General features: G+C 42.1%; 1 protein-coding gene across 1 annotated transcript in view; it reads right to left on the reverse strand.

Moving 5' to 3' along the window:
- Positions 1 to 21,053, reverse strand: part of LOC311174271 (heparan sulfate glucosamine 3-O-sulfotransferase 3A1) — a gene marked incomplete at both ends in the record, with an annotated part of 82,995 nt that overhangs the window by 44,930 nt on the left and 17,012 nt on the right. The gene's annotated exons all lie outside the window — the stretch shown is intronic.

Consider the following 21,053-nt stretch of genomic DNA (forward strand, 5'->3'; position numbering starts at 1 on the left):
CCACCCCCCAGGAAAAATAGGTATCTGCCTCCCAAACTTCATTCCTACCAGCTCCATATCACTCTTCTCAATTTCCAAGATTTGTTCCAGTTACCTCTTCATGGAAATTGCGCCACTTCCTCAGCCCCTCTCTTTATCTCCTACCTTTACTGAAACTGACTATACATAGGATTCATTCCCACATCTAAAAAGTAAAGAGGTTGGACAAAATCACCATTTCTCAAACTGTGTTCTCTAGAACATCAATTTTTTATAACACAGTGCCAAAGTACAGTTCAATAAATGTTTGTTGATTGAACAAAAATAAATATACCATTGGGAAATGGATTTCATAGACAAATGAGTGTGGGGAGAGTTAAGACAAATGTGTTTAATTTTTACTCTAGGATTTTTCAGACCCTTTAATGTGCTAATAAGCAGTATTGAACTCCAAAATCATACGGTGTGCAACGTTTAGTAAACATATTGAAGTGTGGAATTCATGTTTTACAGGTTGCCTAGGAACCCATTGAAACACAGAAACACATTGATTCAATGATTACCAAATTTTTCCCATTCTATTAAGTATTCTATGACATTAAATTCTATGACCATATCTCTTATAAAAAAGACCCACCCTCCACTCCCATTTATCTCATGGGAAGAAAAGGAATCGTCAACTAGATCCCTCTCTTCAGTATGTAACACTATATCTTGCCCTTCAAATGCTCATTATTTAATTATACTAACAAGTCTAAGTCTTACTTTCATACTCCAATGCTTTCCAATAGCCATTTCCATCCGCTTTAATGACTCTGTAACTATATTGCTTTTCTGTAATGTCTTAATCAGTTCATGCTGCTATAACAAAATATCACAAGCAGAGAGGCTTAAACAACATTTTAATCTCACAGTCCTGGAGGAGGTTCGAAATCCAGGTGCTTGCAGATAAAGTGTTTGTTGAAAGCTCGCTTCCTTGTTTGCAGATATCCACTGGACACTGCATCCTTACATGGCAGAGGGAGGGAGGAAAGGCTTTAGTCTCTCTCTTCCCACTGGGACACACATTCCATCATGGTGCCCCCCCCTACTGTCCTCATTTAAACCTGATCACCTCCCAAAGCCCCACCTCCATCACATAAGAATTTTGAGGGGACACAGACATTCAGTGATAGCATAGATCCACCAAGTTTTATAACATTCCAGATAATATTCAAGTTAATGACTTGCTATGACCTTGGGTCTGTCATGTGCCAAGACTTCAGAGATAGTCTTCATTCCACATCTGTCACCCAGGAACAAAGCAGAAACTTAATTATCACTTAGCTCCACTCAGCCTCTGGGCTCTCAAATCCTTCCTGCCTTTTATGTGAACATTTCCTCCTGCTACATTCCTTTCGCTCACCACTATTCCACAATTCTGACTTCAGGATAATTTCCTGAACAATCCCTATGAGCCAACAATTTGTCCCCTCTCATAGTAGTTGCTCCTCATTCTGTTGGTTTCTATACTTGAACTCTTCACTACCTTATGCAAATCCCCTCAACTATCACACAAACCCAACAATTTGTTGTACCAGTTGTCACACTTGGAAATCCAACTCATGTGCTTTTTCCACTCTAGCCTCTAGGAAAATTATTGAGAAAAGTGATAAAACTAGCTATCTTAGTTCACCATAAATTGTTGCCAACGAATATAATTGAACTGTTAATGGTGAATGGTACTCAGAGGACCTCTTATTCATTTCTTATTGATTGTCTTAAAACTTCCCTTCCTAAGGTAGTTTCTCAGAGCCTTAAAATGTCACCAAGAATTGTGAATCTGCTAGAGGGTACAACAGCATGAGACATTTACAAATTCATGTGATAACTCAACCTATTTATGGTGAGTAGAATATTTAAAACAAAATTTTAAGAATACATAGACCCAAATTGCAATAGCTTCAGCTTAAATTAATTTTCAAGTTTGTGACAGAGGGGCCTATTAGCTGTTCACCCAGTCTATTCCTTTCCTTCTTGAGAACAAAGCTACATTTCATTTGCCAACCTCATTTCCAGTCTGGTGTAAGTATGACAGTTCTAGTCAATAGACTGAAAAAGCCTCCCTTCCACAACCCTCCATGGTCTTTTCCATGTCTTCCTGCCCCAGATGATCCCCAGAGCAAGCTTGAGGGCATGTGTGTATTAGAACCCTGGGTCCCTGAATCATCACTTGGAGCAGATTTGGCCATAAACATCTGCATCACAGGTTATCTGAGTGAAAAATAAACTTTGGTTTATGCAGACATTCAAATTTGGGAATTTGTTCAGATCAAGACTAGGATGAGATAAGTGATTCTTTATCCAGGTGTTCAGTTTAAGGGGGCACCAAAAATTTCAGTAATCAAGATAAATAAGAATTTAGTGCAATAATCTAAAAAACTTCACATTAATAGAAAAAAACCTCATGAACAAACTATCAACATTTTAAATAAATACAGGATCACCATTTATTTGTTTCAGCAGCCATATTTCCCTAATTGATAAAAGCTTCCACCACGCACACATAGTACCACTTTGAAAATATCTCTGTCCTGTTTGAAGGATACTTGATAACGCCAAGCTGTTTAGCCACTTTCAGGCTCCAAACTATTTTCCCAGCTTAAATGGACCTGATTCTCTGAAAAAAAAAAAAATTAAACTTTCTTCTGAGGGGCCTCCCTGATGACGGAAGGGATTAAGCACAGCCTCTGCAGCACAGAGTTCGATTCCTGGCCAGCCTCAGGGCAACCCATATGGCGCAGCAGACCTTTCCTGTCTTGCCAGCTGCTCCCCTCAGCAGTGTATTTCAGTCAGTCTGCCTGTTCTGTTCCCAGCTCTGTCTCTTGTGAATCCTCTCACCACCACCACCCCCCCCCACGCACCTCTGGCCTGTACCCCAGTTCTTGTATGCATAAATAAATAAATCTTAAAAAAAACTTTCTTCTGAATAAATTATATTTTCTTCTTTCTTTATACTTGTGATTCTCATTCCTAGAATTTCATTCTTTACCTTCTTCTCATACTAAGCCTGTCTCAGCTAAGCTCCAGTGATCCCCTTCATGCAACTTTACCATCATGATCCATTTTCCTTTGGCATTTCCTTTGGCTTTTTATGCTTTTCATATATTATTTAACTTGGGAATGATTGTTTAACATTTACAGTCTTGCTCTATTCTATCCAAATCAGCTGCCTGCTTTATGAAAGTAAAACTCCTGCTCAATCTTCTTTTTATCCCCACATGCAGAGGAGCAAACTGATGGGCACTTACTGATTTGATTTAGAGCTGACTTTACTGCTGTCTGACTGGCAATTGTGGTGTTTGGTTCTTGAACACTTTAATTTTCCCTTGGCTGACCACAGTACTTATGATTTGAGTGCCAGGTATGTCGGGGCAAAATACGATTGCTGCATTGATCAATACAGCTCCCCAGGAAAGTATTCTCAAAGGTAATGTCAATGAGGATGCTTGAAAGAAGGTGGGGAGAAAAGGGGGCTACTCTTGTTGTCTCGTCATAGGTGGTTGGCTTGGCTCTGTCACCTTATTTGTAAATTTATTTATAAAAGCAGTCCCCAATCTGTACTGAAATGGTTTTTCTTCCGAACTCTGCTTACTGGCTTGTGGGACTCCTCAAATCTACCTGCATGAACATTCAGCACTGCATTAGTTATTAACAGTTCAGGTAGATTTGGGGATCTTTTTCAAATATAAATTAAGACAAAGAAAGGTACAGCTAAAACTCTTCCTCCTCTGCAGTCCTGTGCCTGGGTAGGGGGACTGGAGCAGTAGTCTGGGGATAAGGTCTAATCACTCCTTACCTTTTCCACAGCAAGCAAATAATCTGAACCTTGAGAAAATGCAGTCAAGAAGTCTTACCTATTTGCTTACTGATTCATACATAATCCTTCATCTTTACCAAGGAGAATTGCAATTGATTGCCCAGAAAAGTGGCCTTTTCGAGTCATTGGGTTCTAGTTCCCTGGATCTAAGGTTTCCTGGGTTTTCCACAATCAAGTTAACTTAAATTCCCTTTCAGTTTTCATGGGGCACATTGACACAATAAGCAAGAATTCCTGTGGTCTAAAGGCATGTACAAAATCCAGAGCCCTGGTAACAAGAGGTTGGATTGTGTCCTTAAGGGGGATTGGTGAGCTGGAGCCAGTTAGTTCCTCCTTCAGCTTCCTGTTAGCACAGGGTGCAGGGCTGGGAGAGCAGGGGGGGGGGCGGGGGGGGGGTTGTGGGGGGAGGGTACTGTAAGTGTACAGGGAGCCTGCCCCGCCTTGCAGGTGCAGCATAGGGATGTCAGGGAGGTACTCCCACGATCTCCATGGGGGACAAGCTGTGTGAAGAAAGAAGCACCCCCATGCTCACCCACCCATGCCAAAGCCTTGTAGGTCATGGAAGAGAATTCACAGCAGCACGGAGAGGGACTTCTTGATGATGACATTGTGCTGTCTCTTAGTTGAAAAAACTAAGATCCCTACCTGTAGTTCCTTCAGAGTCCTTACGACCTGTGTAGATCAGATTTTTAAAGAAACATCCTTGTACCAAAATTCTTAACTGCATTTCAGATCTCTCTTAACATCTGTGTAATGTGGGCTCATCAATAAAGTTCCCAACCACAACACTTCCTGCTTTAAAGACTTTTCTTATGTGCTGCCCCTACCTTGCTAACAAGCTCCTTTCTTAAAGCCCCTAGACACGTGGAATCATACATATATGATACAATATATATGCAATATAATCAGCATGATTTATTAATATATTCTATTATATCAATATAACATTACCATATTTTAAATAGTTGATGTACTTAATTTATTTCAAGTTCATCATTCCTAAACCCCATTTTTATCCTTTCAGATACTTCCTTTGAAACCTAAGTATTGGGCCTCCTTGGTGGTGCAGGGGTTAAAGACAGTGCTGTCAAGCTATCACTAGCCACTGCGGCATGAGTTTGATCCCTGGCCAGCCAAGGAGCAACCCACATGGTGCAGTAGACCTCTCTTGTCTCACCCACTGCTCCCCTCAGCAGTGGATTTGTCAGTCTGCCTGTTCTGCTCCCCACTCTGTCTCTGGTGAATGCTCTCACCCCACCCCCACACACACCTCTGGCTTACACCCTAGTTCTTGTATACATAAATAAATAAATCTTTTAAAAAAAAAAAGTACGCTCATGGCCTCACTATTCACATATTTATCAAAGGCATTTTATTCCTTGGACACTCTTTTCAGATACGGACTTTAGAGCAATGGATAGTCTGCTCATTTCCCTATCAAAAACTCTGGGCAGGAATCGGCAAGAGAAACCAGATGCCATGATAAAGGAACAGTGTCATCGATATGTTCCCCAGCAAGTATGAAGGCTGGAGAGTCCCAGGAAAATCAGAGTTACAAAAAAAGGAGTTTCTTGGTGAACTCTGCTGGGGAGTTAGTCTCTGTTGCAGACAGGACTGCAATTCGGTGCCTGTATCGGTCTGATGCAGAGCCCACACTGAAGTCCAGAGGCTTGAGGAGCCCTGAGCTTTCACTGATTGCAGAAAAGTAGCAGAGAAATTCGCAGCATTCACAGAGGTAATTGCCAGTTATTGCTCTACTGGTTCCAATTTTAGTAGCAAATGAGCAATGTATAATGTATCAAGCTTATTAAAAAATAAAAATGAGAAATGAAAGTGCTCACAAGGGGAATGGCAATTCCATGAAGTTTTCCCAGACACTCCGTGACCAGAGCTGGCTTCTGACAGCAGGAGCCCGTGTGGGGCTGTGTCCCAGATGTGGTGCCCCGCTGAGCACCCAGACAGGACTTTGACCCACACAGCCTTCTCCCTGAGCTCTGGTGACTTAGGAACTGTCACATCGCAAAAATTCAGAGGGAGTCTAGTTAGAAGTTGGGTCAGCCTTCCTTCAATGAAAGGCAAAGGTTTTGTCTTTCAAGTTGGAAGAGGAAAGTTCATCCAGAATTTTAAAACCTGCCAGGTGGAATCAGATGCCACCCCTGAGGTTGTAACAGATGCCACTTTCTTCCTCCATCCACCCACCCCCAACTCCACGAGATTTTATTATCCTGAAATGAACCTATGGCAATATCCTCAGAATTTATCTTCCTTCAGGCAGGCTGCCCATCTTTCTAGTCCATCCTGCACCCTGGTGCTGCCAGATGACTAATCCTTTACCCCCCAAGGATGGTGTTACTAAAAATCGATCATTGGGTGGCACTCGACTGATTAGCAAATAATGAATGACATTTTAGTCTGGAATTCCCAGTTGTTCCTAAGGAGTCCCAGACAACCTACCTTTGTAACATCACCACGATCTCCCCCCAGTCTGTGACCACATGTTTGCCGAGGGGAAACAATGATGGCTCCCCCTGCACATGTGGAACATTCACACTTCTGCTGAGCCCCCTGTCTGCCCAGAGCTCACCTTTTTGCCAGTCTGCTCTGGGAGGCCTCCCCCAAACCTTTGCACTTATAAACCTGCCACACAGTTCTTGCAGTATGGGGAGGAGAACAGGCAGACAGAGGAGAAGCAGGACCCACCCTATGTAAAGGGGTTTCATATTAAATACCCACTGCACTCACCCGGATTCATCTTGGAAATGCAGAGAACTCAGCTCAACTAGCACAGGGTCTTGGACATGGTGATGGGCTTGGGGCATATGACCTAGAGAGTAAGGATGGGGTGTGGAGACTCCCCAGGCCTCCTTGGCGGATCACGCTCCTCCAGATCTCTCACCTTGCAGCCCTCTGTGCTCAATTAAAGGGTTTCTTAGGTACATGACTAAAAGAACTTACTCCATGTGGGGGCAAGACCTAACATCCAAACAAGACTTGATTCCCCTATGACATAGATGTAGTACTTTTAAATAAAATAATAAAAATTGAAAAGGTTTCATATTCAGCAGATGTTGCTGGGACAAATATTTTTTTTAAAAAAGATTTTATTTATTTATTTATACAAGCACTGGGTACAGTCAGAAGCACGGGAGGGTGAGAGAATTCACCAGAGCCAGAGCGGGGAGCAGAACAGGCAGAAGGACCGAAGCACACTGCTGAGGGGAGCAGCAGGCATGGCAGAAGAGGTCTGTGCGCCATGTGGGACCCTAGCAGGTGGCCAGGAATCGAACTGGTGCTGCAGAGGCTGCAGGCAGATTCGCAGCCCAGTGCTCAACCACTGCGCCACTGGGGAGGCCCTGGGACAACTATTTATCTCTTTGAGATAAGAAATAAGGTTTTTTTCTGCAACCGAAACTACGTTAAGAAATTCCAGATATATTGAGTTCAATGTGCATATGAACAGACGATATAAAAGATTCTGAAAACAGATGACTGTGCAGTTGATCACTCTTGGAGAAGTGACTTCTAAGCATGACAGCAAGGAACAAATCATAAAGATAAAAGATACCTTTGACATCATTTAAATCCCTCCTTATCATGTTCTTTGTGCAGTCATAGGCAAAATGACCAAAGGAAGATAAAATGTGAGAAACCCTCCTTCAGAACTGAAACTAGAGAGGGTAAGCCCCGCTCCCACTTCCTGGTATTTGTGGAATCAAGTTAAGGGGTGGTGCTGGTGCCTTTTCCAAAGCAGTAGTATGTGTTGCTATGAGCAGTAAATGGGGGTGACTCGAGAAGGGCTTCTGGCATCTTGGTAGACTTAGGGAACATTAGAAAACAGGGAGAAATCATAGAAGTGGAGAAACATTTGGACAGCCAAGCTTTCCTCCAAAAAGCTTTCCTCCTCACAGCCTAGAAGCAGATGGGACACAGTCATATCCAGAGAGAGGACCCCAAGAACCAAATTTAAACAAAGAAAACCACTGCCAACAAACAAAAGCCCACATAGATAGCAGTCACCAACCCAGCAGGTTCATAAAAACTAGCAGAGGTCAGGGGACAGCCAGAAATGGCTCCCTGTGGGCACAGTAAGATGTACCCTCTTTTCCCCTCCTTATAGTGCTGAATCACATAATTAGGATGGATTTTTCATGAACTGAACCTCCTGTTTATCAAAGGTGAATCATGCACCCTATTTTTTGAGCAAATTAAAGACTTGAATAAAACCTTAAGCATAACTGCAATTCAGGTGCCTAATGAAGAACCTGATTTGGAACTAAAATGTACTTCAAGCAAACCTTTTTAAATGTGCTGTTTTAAATGATAAAGAGAGTAAAGTTTGAGAAATTTAAGTGGCATTACTCAAGTTAATGGACTAAGGAAAGGCTAGTTAAATTTAGACTTCAGTTCCAGCAAGAGTGTGTAGAAAAACACAAAATCTTAAAATGCTTAGCCTAGGGAGGATACGGGTTAAAAATCACTAAGAGACCAGAAATGAACTGCTTCTGCCCCTCATTTCTGTTCAGATCCAAGCAGCAGTCCCCATGCCTCATGCACATTAGAATCATCTCGGGATCTTTTAAACAAAGCAGATGCCATGGAGCCCACTTCAGACCAATTAAATACGAGTCTCTGGGGACAGAACTAGGGCATCAGTATTTCCAGCCTCCCCAGGTGACTATAATAAGCAGGCAGCACCAGGACCCAGTGCCCCCGCAGGACTGGAAGGGCAAACACTGGCAGCAGCTGTGTATTTGAGTCCACCTCCAACAAGTGGTGAGTGTTTTGGACTGGGAAGTAATGACAGACGGCCTTTTTCTCTCCCTGCTGTTGATTTTCTTGTAAACGTTCTCCCGATTTCTAAATGTTCTGGCCACAGACTTCCCACCAGGCTAGGGACACTGGGGAATTCCAGCAGGAGCAGACACAGCAGCAAAGGGCAGCCCTTTTGCTCCCAGGAGCATCACAAAGTCCAAGCTCTCCATTCTGCCAGCACAATGTCCAGATCACAGGGGCAAGGAGAGGAGGAACTGAGAGCATGAGAGTGTGTTATGCAGGGCTGCACAGCGCTAAAGGCAGCTTCTGCCTAAGTTTTTGGCGGTGATGGGACGGTCACGGGCCAGAGAGCTCAGCTATAGAAATCCAGAGCTGACGAATCGTGCTGCAAATGTCCCTTATAGACAGTTGGATTCTCAACCAAAAGCCAATGTTTGTGTTGTGTTGTCTCCCTACAAATGGGAGCAAGCCACAGGTCTGACTCCACCCCTTTTTTTTCTGCTGGCCATGGCCATTACCACCCTGTCTTTTTGGGAAGAGGCAGGTAGTAACCAGCTCTGTCTCTAGGAAAGGGGGGTTCACAGCCTGCAAGTTGACCTGGCTCCTTCCACGTGCCAGGAGATGAATCAGACACAGGAGGGCCCAGAGGAGTCCCTGTGACTCAGTCTGCAGAGGCAGGGATAGACTTGTCTGCTCTGGACAGGCAGCCCGGTCAGTCCGTGAAGACGTCACATGCTGTCACCAGTGTGGCAGCCAGGGCACGCGCGGAGAAACAGCGGGTCAGGGACAGTAACCCTATCCGATTCCTGACATTGCAGCCCCCTCCCGCCCCCTCTGATCTCCCTTACATCCTGGGATTGAATGGCCCTATAAAAATGTCCAGCATAAAAGACAGACTCAAAAAGCAAAGAAACATTATCCTGATGGAAGTTCTTTAACATCCTCCATGCTCTGTCTCGAGGCCCTGCCCCCAGGCCTCCCCACCCCACCCGACCCCCGCCCCCCCACCAGCCCCTGACCAGGCAGAGAATTTATGGGCTGTAAGTCCTGTTTTTCTACATTGATGGAAATCACTGGCAAACATTTCTGGGCCAAGCTCCCTCCAAAGAGTCAAATATCAAGGCACCCAGCTGAGCTCCAAGAGTCAGGAATTAGGAAGCCAAACAACGTGCCTGAGACCGTAAAGCATCTTATATTCACTATGGCAGGACAGCATTCGAGTTCATAAAAAAGATGATTTTTGTCTAACTGTAGTTGTCTGGAAGGCCCAAGCTTCCTTTACAAGGGGATTGGGTATCAGGAGCCGATGCAGGGCCTGCAAAGCCAAGTCTGCCAGCTGTCGTGCGTTCACTTTGTTGAATAAAGGAGTCGCCTCTGACTAATAGGCCCTCAACAAGATCCCAGATTCTCAGGGTGCCCTGAAAAGGGAAAGAATGCTTCCCTTTTAGGCTGGGTAGGCCTCAGACAGATGGGAGAGTGAAGGAAACCCATTTCCCCAATCCCCTAGACCCTGTTTTCCAGCAGGGATGCCTAGAGCCCCTAGGGTTCTAGAACAAAGGCTGATGTGTCTAATGTGCCACCAGACCCCTGCAGAAGGTGAGATTCACATGTCCCCTCTTCAGGCTGGCAATGGCTTTGGAAGAAATGAGTCGGAGAGGAGGTAAGCAGTGGTATAGGAAGGGCACCCCAAGTGCTGCAGAAGGGAGAGACGGATGTTCCCTCCATCACCCAAGGGGTGGTGTGCAGGTCATAGTCACTGTTACCTGGCACTCAAATCTTCATGCACAAGGACACTAAGTCAACCGGAGCCAGGGCAACCAGACTAGGATTTTTGTAGGCAATCTTAGGGATCTAAGCAAACTAAAAACAAATGTCAGAAATGTCCCCAGTGTACTACTGACCCCAATGGGGGCTGGGAGGAGCTTTCAGTTGTCTTCATCTCTAGAACAGTTTGATGGGTGGAAATTTGGAAGGTTCTTTTTTTAAAATATTTATTTATTTATGCATACAAGAACTGGGGTACAGGCCAGAGGTGTGGGGGGTGAGAGGATTCACCAGAGACAGAGTGGGGAACAGAACTGGCGGATTGACTGAAATACACTGCTGAGGGGAGCAGCAAGTGAGACAGGTCAGCTGCACCATGTGGGTAGCTCCCTGGCCAGGGATCGCACTCTTGCTGCAGTGGCTGCAGATAGCTTCATAGGTTACATCTTAACTCCTTGCGCCACCAGCGAGGCAAGGGAATTAGGAAAGTTTTTCCAGCTCAGAAAAGCTCTGCCCCTAGGAATCACTAACAGTCTAGGAGACTTTAGCCCAGTGAAGCCCTGGAAGCAGCCTTCCCTCAAGACACTGGTCCTGGGTGCTGGAGTCTGGACTGCTGTTCTCGCTCTTTCTGACTGTGGAAATTTGTGCCCAGAGAACACAGCTGGAGCGCCTTCCTTTCCTGAATATAAGTTTCTGAGCTCCTTGCATGCTTTTAATGAATAGTGAAAAGGCAACTTAAGCTGACAAAATTATGACCATTAGCACTGGTACCAGGCATATAGTGTTTCTTTTCCTTTTAAAAAAAAAAAATCATTGAGGTAATAATGCATTATAACATTACATAAGTTTCAGGTGTGTATCATTATAAATCATTTTATACATATATATATGACATTAACTTCACCACAGTCTAGTTTTTTTGTTTTTTGTTTTTTTTTAATTATTGTTGAATGAATGCCCCAATCCACAGAGAGACATAGGGACTCGGCCCATTGACCCAAAAGTTGCATTACCATTTCTCTCTAGGAAGCTAAGGAATTTAGGATTGGTTTTAGGAACTTTTCAATGATCATCCAAGAAAAGCAAAGCATCCATCAGCAGCACCTTAGGTCCTGTGTTAATGATGTTTTTGTATAGGCACTGATCTTTATTCTGCCCATGCTATGGATACTTTTATCCCATTGATGTAGAAAATACTAGAAGTGAAGTAAATTGAGGCAGTCTAAAGGGAGTTTTCCAAAGATTCAGCCTCTTTTTGACAGAGACTTCTTTTTCTTGGGAAATTTTTCAATCTGAGAATCTGTTCATGTTTGACTTTAATTCATTTACATTAATTTTGATGACATAAATTTGGACTTGCTTTCTACTGTATTATTTGATACACTCTATTTACCATGTTTATTTTGTTACTCTTGATTTCTATTGATTAAGTTTATTTTCATTTTGCCTTTATCACCTCTCCAGTGTGATGTTATTTTAATTGTTTTAGTGGTAACATTAAAATGGTCTGCATGATGATTAACTTAAAACGTAAAGTTATCACTGCTATATTTTTTCTGTCTACTCCAAGACTTCAAAATATGTTAATTGTGACTCCACTTCACATTTTTTTCATTCTCATTAATAATCCAACCAATTTACTACTTTTACTAAATCATTATAGTTGATTATTTAGATGTGTTAGCATGTTTACCAATTTCTTGGGTCAACTTTGCTTTTATTACATCATGTTTTCCATGTGGACTCAGCCTTGCTAAAGGATGTCATTTAGTAGTGGTTTTATTGACATGACATGTAAGTCTGCATATAGCTAATTCTCTTTTAGTTTATCTGAAAATACTCCATGTCACACCCTCTGGAAGTCCAATTAAATGTATTGGGCCTATTTAGTCTGTTCTCCATGTCTCTAAACCATTCTTTTTTTTTAATCTGCCATCTCTTTACCTCTTGGCAATTTAATCAAGTCTTTTAGTTATGAATATTTTTCAGCCATTTTTGTTCTGCTGTAAATTTCTCACCATAAATGCATTTATCAGACAGATCTTTTAGTTGTCACTATGTTTTTCTGCTATTTTAATCTGCAGTTTTATCCTATCCATTGAATTTTCATTTTCAAGTCTTTTTTATTTCATATTCTATTTGGCTATTTTTAAACTATTTTTTATGCCGGCATATTTTTTCATTATATTTATATTTTATTATCTATTTAATAATTTGAAGCAAATAAGTATGTATCTTTCAGAGTATTCTATTTCTGAAATAGGTCTTAGGGTTTGTTGGGTGTCCTACCTCTTTTGGCAAGTGACTGAAATTGCTCATTGCACTAGTCCTCAACGGTGGTTATTCATTCTGGGGGAGCCTCTTGGGAACCAAGTTATGGAAAGTCATTGTGAGAAGTTTCAGTTTTTCTTCAGCCAAAGATACCAAAGGTTTTAATGGTCCTGAGACCAGTCCTTATGCTGATTTCTTGGCTTGGGGGCCTCACATTTCCCAGGAAGTATAAACTCAGACCACATGCAAACACACAGTGTGGAGCTGTGGTTTTCCTCTCTTGTGGGTGGCTTTTTACCTTTGTCCCCTTCAGAGGTAAGCTTCCTCACCACTGTTTGCTGAAACTGCAGTGAGGTATTTTAATCCAGGAGGTCAAGACACGGGGTTGGTCAGAGCAGAGAGCATGACATAAGGACACTGTCTCACCCCTCCCGGCAAACGCAGCCAAGTCCAGAACTGACCTTCCATCTGCAGGTCCTCTGTCCTGTTCACCCTCTTGGTGACTGCAGCCTCAGCCCCCACTTACTATTCTGGCAGAATTTCCTTCCTTTGAACTCTGGCTGGGCACTTTTGTTTTTGTTGGGGTTGTTATATTTTATGCAGCATTCCTATGTGTTTATCATTAGTGGGTTGAAGGAAATAGATCCCATCTTTGCTCAGCTCAGTCCATCTCATTGCTGGAGGTGTTCCTGAGATAAATGGTTTATTTTATTTTATTTTTTTAAGATTTGTTTGTGCACACAAAAACTGGGTATAGGCAGAGGTGCAGGGGCTGGGTATAGGCAGAGGTGAGAGGATTCACCAGAGACAGAGTTGGGAACAGAACAGGCAGGCTGACTGAAATACACTGCTGAGGGGATTTTTAAGGTGCTCATTTTCACAGTTAATCAACTTCCAAAACTTTAATGCAGGCAACTAGTGTAGAAGTATAATTCTGATGAAAATTCAATGCCTTAGGAAAGATAGTAGGAAAAAAAAAAAAGATAAACTAGAACTGGGACTAGCACACCCGAAGAATCCAATGCCACTTCCCCTGGCATCCTCCGTCACTTTCACATTCTCTGTTCTAAAATTCTAAAGTGGGCCTTTAGCCATTCCATACTCCTCCCACCTTCCTGCTCGTATAACTGTGTCCTAGATGGGTAGAATGCAAGTTCTATTTTGGGAATTGCCACTAATCTGGCTTGAAAGTGGCACAGTACAGAAGACAGGAGGTAGCAGGTTAACTAACGGTTAATCTAACCTCCCCAAATACATAACTCAAAAATGTAAAGGCTTCTACAGTTATTGACATTCAAATATTCTCAGCACACCTGAGAGATTCTAGCCATTACCCAGGGGTGAGAAATAAAGAAATGCTCTTAGGACAGACACATCAGTGTTACCCTTGGGAGAAGAAAGTTCACCTCTACATTTCACTCTCTCCATTTGACTGCTCATTTCCTCCTCCTTCAACTATCTGTAACAAAAATCGTTCCTCGTTTCATCCTAAAATTATAAGAATGATAGATACTTCCTCCTGAAATACTTTTTCATGATAAAGGTAATATCACAGTTTAAACAATCTTGGAAGCAAGAAGAAATAATGCCTCATCCACAGCTGCAGTAAGTTGGATGCATGGTCTTGGTGCATTTTCCATTTGGTCTTCCCCACCTCCCATAAGACTTTAAACGTAATAGAGTTAGAATCATAATCGTCCATGTTTTACAGAAGTCTTAGGTTTCCAAACATATCATTTCTGTTTTTTTCCCCTTCATCACAACAACCTTAGCAATTCTTAGTTATATTTTATAGAGAGGGGACTTGAGACTCAGGCCTTTGATGGAGCTTCTCACATCACAGAGAGACAGAGAAGCCATTACCATAGCTCTTTTCCTGGACACCTGCTACCCTCAAGAAGTCCTGTGTGCTACTCTAGTCCACAAAAGCCTGTGTAGTGAGATCAGGAGCCAGAGATGGGATTAAAGGGAGGCCATCATTGAGAAGTAGGCTTACACATCTAATTATGGTGCTTTTTCAGCAGCAAAAACCAAAAACCAGTTTTCTGGTGAGATGCTTAGTTCTGAGGAGAATTCCAAAAGAAAAATTTCCCCAAAATACCCTGTGATTGATATATTGTGATAGGTATATAGGCTCTGCTGGAGACGGCCTTGGTAAACTTCACTCATGTGGAGCTACAAGTTCTGTGTCTAAAAAAATTTGTCTTCTTATTCTCATATTTTATATTGTGCAGTTCATGCATTATTTTAGCAAATGTTCTACCCCCTGCAAATGCAGGAAGTAAGTCTCTCTCAGCGGCCATTTAAGATGGCATTAGACTAATTTGCCAACTTCAGTTTGTCTCCATCACTAACTGGCAACTTCCTCTAACTTTCCCACAGCCCTGTGGTGTGTGAGGAGTCATTGTGCCCTGAGGGATCATGAAAACAAAAGCAAATTCACAGTGGATGGAGGGTAAACAGATGGGAAAGAATGTGATAAGAGGGGTGAAATGTTAAGAGCAGCATCTAGCCGGTGAGGAGATAAGTGCTCAATGTCAAATCCTTTGAGCTGTGCTGTCTACTGAAATTTTTCATAAAATGTTATTAAAAAATTGGAAACAAAACAAATGAGAAAGACACCACAGATGCTCTCCGAAGGAAAAATGGGCTGGATCAATGTTTTTTCATCTTTTTACTTGTCCCCCTCGCACTGTCCCTTTTGCCTCTAGGGATTACTTGGGAACATTTCTCTAAAGAGAGCAAATATGGTCATAAAGAATTGGGTCAAACTGAGTCCTAAAGAGGACATTGGGGCCTCCCCTGGTGGCGCAGCAGTTGAGCGCTGGACTGTGAAGCTGCCCGCAGCCTCTGCAGCGCCGGTTTGATCCTCGGCCGCTGGGGAGGGTCCCACATGGCGCGCAGACCTCTCCTGCCGCACCCGCTGCTCCCTTCAGCAGTGTATTTCATCAGTCTGCCTGCTCTGCTTCCCACTCCGGCTCTGGTGAATTCTCTCACCCTCCCGCACTTCTGACTATACCCAGTGCTTGTATAAATAAATATATAAATCTTTAAAAAAAAAATAAAGAGAACATTGAACTTGCCCCCATTCAAGTTATCTCGCAGCACAGAAGGCAGCCTGGTCTCCCGGACCACACTGCCTCCCCCCTACCGCTACACGTTCCTCCCTAGGGAGTAAGCAGTTGAACTCCTTCTTGTGGGGCTTTTTATCTGGAGGGGAAAGAAACCATTATATTTGGAAATTTTTATGGCTGCTAGGACAACACAGGAGCTGCAGAGGGAATGGGGGCTGCTGGAATGATTTGATTCTGCAGTTGATACAGGGCCCATGAATGAATTGGGTAATACCGAACTCTGGCTTCTTTTCTCGGAGGTTAGCAGTCCTCCTTCTCCCTGGAGCAGAGGCCCTGCTATGTTTTAATCTGCCAAGATCATTCCACCTACCTGAGCTATGGACCCATCTCTTACTTTACAGGATCAAGGAGAAGGAGAACTAAACAGTTATTTTCTGAGTTATGAGCTGTGGACCAGAAACCACAGGAAAATTAAAAATGGAGCAAAAAAGACTCAAGGAGCCTGCCCATCCTATTACAGATCTAAAAGGTAGGGGGGAGAATAAGTTAAAAGTTTATGTATTGAATGGCAGAAGAGCAGTGACCCTTGTCCACCTTAATACCCTGCTAATTTAACAGCCTGATCCCAGTGGACAGAAAGGGGTGAGAGAGAGAGAGAGAGAAAGAGAGAGAGAGAGAGAGAGTGTGTGTGTGCGTGTGTGTAGTCCTGGACTTCAGGACATCTTGGAGAAATAGTGGGACCCACTCCATTAAAGTGTCCCATCATATCTCAATTTCAATCAAAATATTGAATGTCCATGACATTGCTCATCCTGACCTCCTAATTGGCAAATTCATTTGCTCTTTTGTGTTCTTGGTTTTCCCTGTCTTCCTTCCTGTCTGCATTTAAGCTGACACTGGGCCTCCATGACCTTACGTGGTCCTGTGTCTCATTCTACCTCTCTAAGGCATTACAAAAATATCCTTCCATAACCCACTATCCCTAGAAAGGCTTTTCTAAGGCTAACTACACTCTGTCTTTTACAAGTTTCGTTCATCCATGGTTTCTCCTCTCACTTCTAAACATATCGTTCCAAGTTTGTATTTTTAGCGTTATACTTCTTTCTGATGGAAGGTTCTCTCTGGGATGCAAAGTCCCACTCTTGACTTCTCTGTCTCTAGAACCAGAGTCCTTTGGCTATATTCATTCAGTTTTCCCCATTTTCATTCTACTATGATGAAAATGTAGGAATGGTCATTTTTGTTTATTGAGGTAACGTTGGTTTTCAACACTGTGTAAGTTTTAGGAGCTCAGCTTCACACCTTTACAAATGTATGATACACACCAAGCCCATCACCTAAGGTCTAGTTATCATCTACAACAATCCAATCAGCCCCCAAACGCACTCCCTCCACCCCCAACTCCTTCCCCTTTGGTAATCATAGAAAAAATATCAAAATGTTTAAACTGACTTTGAGGATCCTCCACAATGATCTGCCACACTTTTTCTTTCTCATATTATCTTGAAATCCTTCATAAGCAAAAAATCCACTCTAGTTAAATTAGTCTTCTTACTTCTGCCCTGCAATAGCACCCAAATATACTTCCCTCTTTCACTTTGCAGTTGTCTGTCCTGGGATCTCTTCCCCATCTCTCTGCTTATCTAAATCCTCTCCACATTATATGATCCCATCTCCTTCGGGAAGCTTTCTCTCAATACCCCAGCATACAACAGTTTCTCCTGCTCTTTTACCTCTGAAATTCTCTTGCACTGATCACCTGCACCCCTACCTGACATAGCACATGCTACTCTACACTGGGAATCTTCCCTATTCCCCCACCAAGTTTGTGAGCTTCTGCACTAAGGGGGGAAAGTTTCTTCTAGAGACTCAAAAAAGTTGGATAATGATGCTTGATACCAGAAAGTACTAAAATGTATAGCCTCCATTTTGATGTCATAAATTCATAAGATATCATAAATAAAAATACATTGGTTAGATAAAGGCAGAGTTGAGCTTTGAAGATAGAACGAGAGATACAAGCATGAGTCAGCATGAGTGAGCTTCTAGTCCCAACCAGGGAGTTTTTGCTTTCTCTCTTCTAATTATAGTGATTTGTGTGAGAGGGGAAAAACCATTCTTAACCTTCAACTCCCACTATTTCAACGTACAGCTTATTCTAAGGGTCATGCAGTGATGTTAGATCCTTTCCCCATTTGTCTAAGAGATTTCCAGACAGCACCAGATCATGCCATGGCTTAGTAAGAAGTCTAGCAATAGAAGCTAAGACAGGAGGAAAATTGTACGGAAAGGAGGAAAAAGGAAGGAGTGAGCAGAAAAACAGAAAATTTTCTAGAATGGATACCAACAGATCAGCAAGTGCAGAAACCTCAAAAGCCTTCATCATGATTATTGAGCTTCATTCCCTTCAATAGGGACAGTAGATGGAGACTCTAGTTGGACTGGGAAGACTAGAAGAATTTCCTAGGATAGTGCCATGGGAAAGCTCTCCCGGCTGTGGATGGCTGATCCACAGCCAGGTTTTCCAGGCAGCAGACTAATGCCCAAGCACTTGAAGGCTGGTCCCCAAACGACATTAGCATCACTAAAGAACTTGTTAGAAATGCACTTTCACAGGTCTGACAGGCCCAGGAATCTGTATTTTAACCAGCTCTCCAGGTGGTCCTGGTACCCACGTAGGTTTGAGAAGCACTGCCACAACCACTGGAGCTGGTGCTTGTGTTAGCGACTACCGCCTAACAAATGACTCCAGATCTGTGTATCTCACACAGTTTCTAAGGGTGGGGAAACCTGGGGTAGATTATATGGGTGGTCCTGGCTCAGGGTTTCTCTTGAGATTACAGTCAAGTTGTCAACTGAGGCTGCAGTCACAGGGGGCTCATTTAGGCTGGAAGATCCGTTGTAAATGGCCTAATATGGCAGGACACTTCAGTCCCCTGCTGTGTGGGCCTCTGGACAAAGCAAAGCATGATGCTAATTTTCCCAAATCGGGTCACCTGAGACAAGAACTACACCCAAATGGGGAACACAATCTCCTGAGGACTGACCCCCAGAAGTAGCATTCTGTCGCTTCTGCTGTGTTCTACTTGTTATAAGTGAGTAGCTAAGTTCAGCCCACACTGAACAGGAGAAGGATGAAGCGCCACCTCTGAAACTAAAGGGTATTAAAGAATTTGAGAACCTATCTTCTAACCCACTAGAGCAGTATTGGGGGTGTCCACAAACATTTAATGTCCATAGTAGCTGAAGCACCCTATTTGAATTAAGACCTCCCCAGCATATGAGCTGAAGGGTCATCCTAAGAATTAGTTACTCCTAGAACCATGTTCCTAAAGTTGTTTACACACTATACATTTTCTCAAAATTAGTCACATAAATAAAGACTTAATAGATGTGATGAATCTGTTCAGCAGCAAGTAAGCAAATGAAAGCAATGAACTGATTAAATATTTTTGTCTTCAAAAATGTTATATTAGTATTTTGAAGACATAATATAGACGCATTATTAGATAACTGAAAAAGCTCGGAATTTTTTAAATAAGCCTGGCCTATCAGCTAAGCATTGAGCGACATGGCCCCAAATGAGATTTTATGATTGTGCACTTCTCTCTTAATAATAAGGTCTTTCATTTTCAAGAAGAATAAACAAATTCAGTTCATGGAGGGTTAAAATTCAGTATAAATTCCATGAATTTCAAACAAAATTGAATAAAAGTAAAACAAATCATTCCGAGCTGGTGTATTTCAAATTTTGCCCAAAAATTTTTAAAATACAGTTTTTTTGTTATTAAAAATCTGCAAGTAGGTAAAAAAAAAAAAACCTTTTATTTCTGTCATTTTTTATGTGAACATACGCTGTTTATCCTCTGATAGTGGATGACACTTACTTCCTTTAACTACCATCTTAGCATATCTGTGCCAATACGCTCAAAACTTTTCATTTCCTAGATGTCACCTGAGAACAATATGAAGTTTTCCTCTGACTTTAAAATTACCTTAACTTAAGCAAACAAACACACACAAAAGGCCTGTCCTGGGAAGCAGTTTTTCCAACTAAGCACTTCCTCTTCTCTGATGGATGTTATAAAAGGGGAAACAACTCATTTGGCAAAGTATAGGACATCATTACTCAAATCTGAGTTCAATAGTTCAGAATTTTAGAGGCCTTGGGGAGAAAGAAAAAAGAACTTTCTGTTTTCAATGAAAATGATTTTGCCCAAGCATTCAAAACCGAGCTAGCATATTCTATAAACTTCTGATATCAGGCACACATAAATCAGATGTGCAAATCAATATATTAAAAAGCTTCCACATTTAATTATTATTCGATTTGTAAGAACTTTCTGTCTCGAAGGGCAATGATTTTGCCCAAATCTTTAAAATTGTGCTGCCGTATGATGGTAATAGGTATACATAGGTCATATGTCCAAGGCAATACACTAATAGAGAGGTTTGAATGAACTGTTAATTTGGTTTTTTAATAAATGGAGAGAAAACATAGCTGCAGGAACACAGCCAAAATATAATCTATCTATTGACATAGTTTGCAAATGACCAAGGGGTTGCACATAGAATGAAACATTGAGTGTCTAATGTATTTCTGAGCATTTCGTAATAATCACCTTTTATATTTGCATAGCACTGCCCTTACAGCATGTCATTTGGTTGATGGTTTCAGTGCTTTCTCTTCCCAAGAAATCAAAAACCTATTATAAGAAACCATATTTGAAATACTGTCCTGGCTTTCCAAATGCCTTATTATTGAACTAGCATTGTCATAGACAGTAACCCACACACACTCTTTGATGATGTGTAAGTAGAGTGCATAGGTCATGAGATTCAGTCATTTGTTAATTTTGTAGAGGCAGATGATTTGAATTCCTGTGTTGATGGTATTCACCTCCAGAAATGGAAGGAAGTATTCAGAAATGGAGGGGAAGGTCAAATGAATGAAATTATGGTGGAGACTGAAAAGGCAGTACACTTAGGGGCTGAGGAAACTTACTGGAAGCCCAGGACCACAGAGAAGCATGTGACCATAGAGACAGATGAGGATGAGCAGTCTCAGCATTTCCACATCTGGCAACTTCAGAACTCACAGGTCTCCAGAGGCCTTCACAAAAATATCCAGGTTGACCACCACAAGATCTGAAACTGCTTTTAAATCCCAAATTAGACCTATTTATCTACTAGAAACTTCAGTCCAGATAATGAGTAATTATGATTTTATTTTTCTGTAATCCAGTGAACATTTACTTAAGTCATAATCTAGCATGTTCCAGGATATTTAAGGTTGATCTTAAAAATTACAATTTCTAAGATGTTTGCTCTAA

Source organism: Talpa europaea, assembly GCF_964194135.1.
Source record: "Talpa europaea genome assembly, chromosome: 7".
In the NCBI taxonomy this organism is placed as follows: Eukaryota; Metazoa; Chordata; class Mammalia; order Eulipotyphla; family Talpidae; genus Talpa; species Talpa europaea.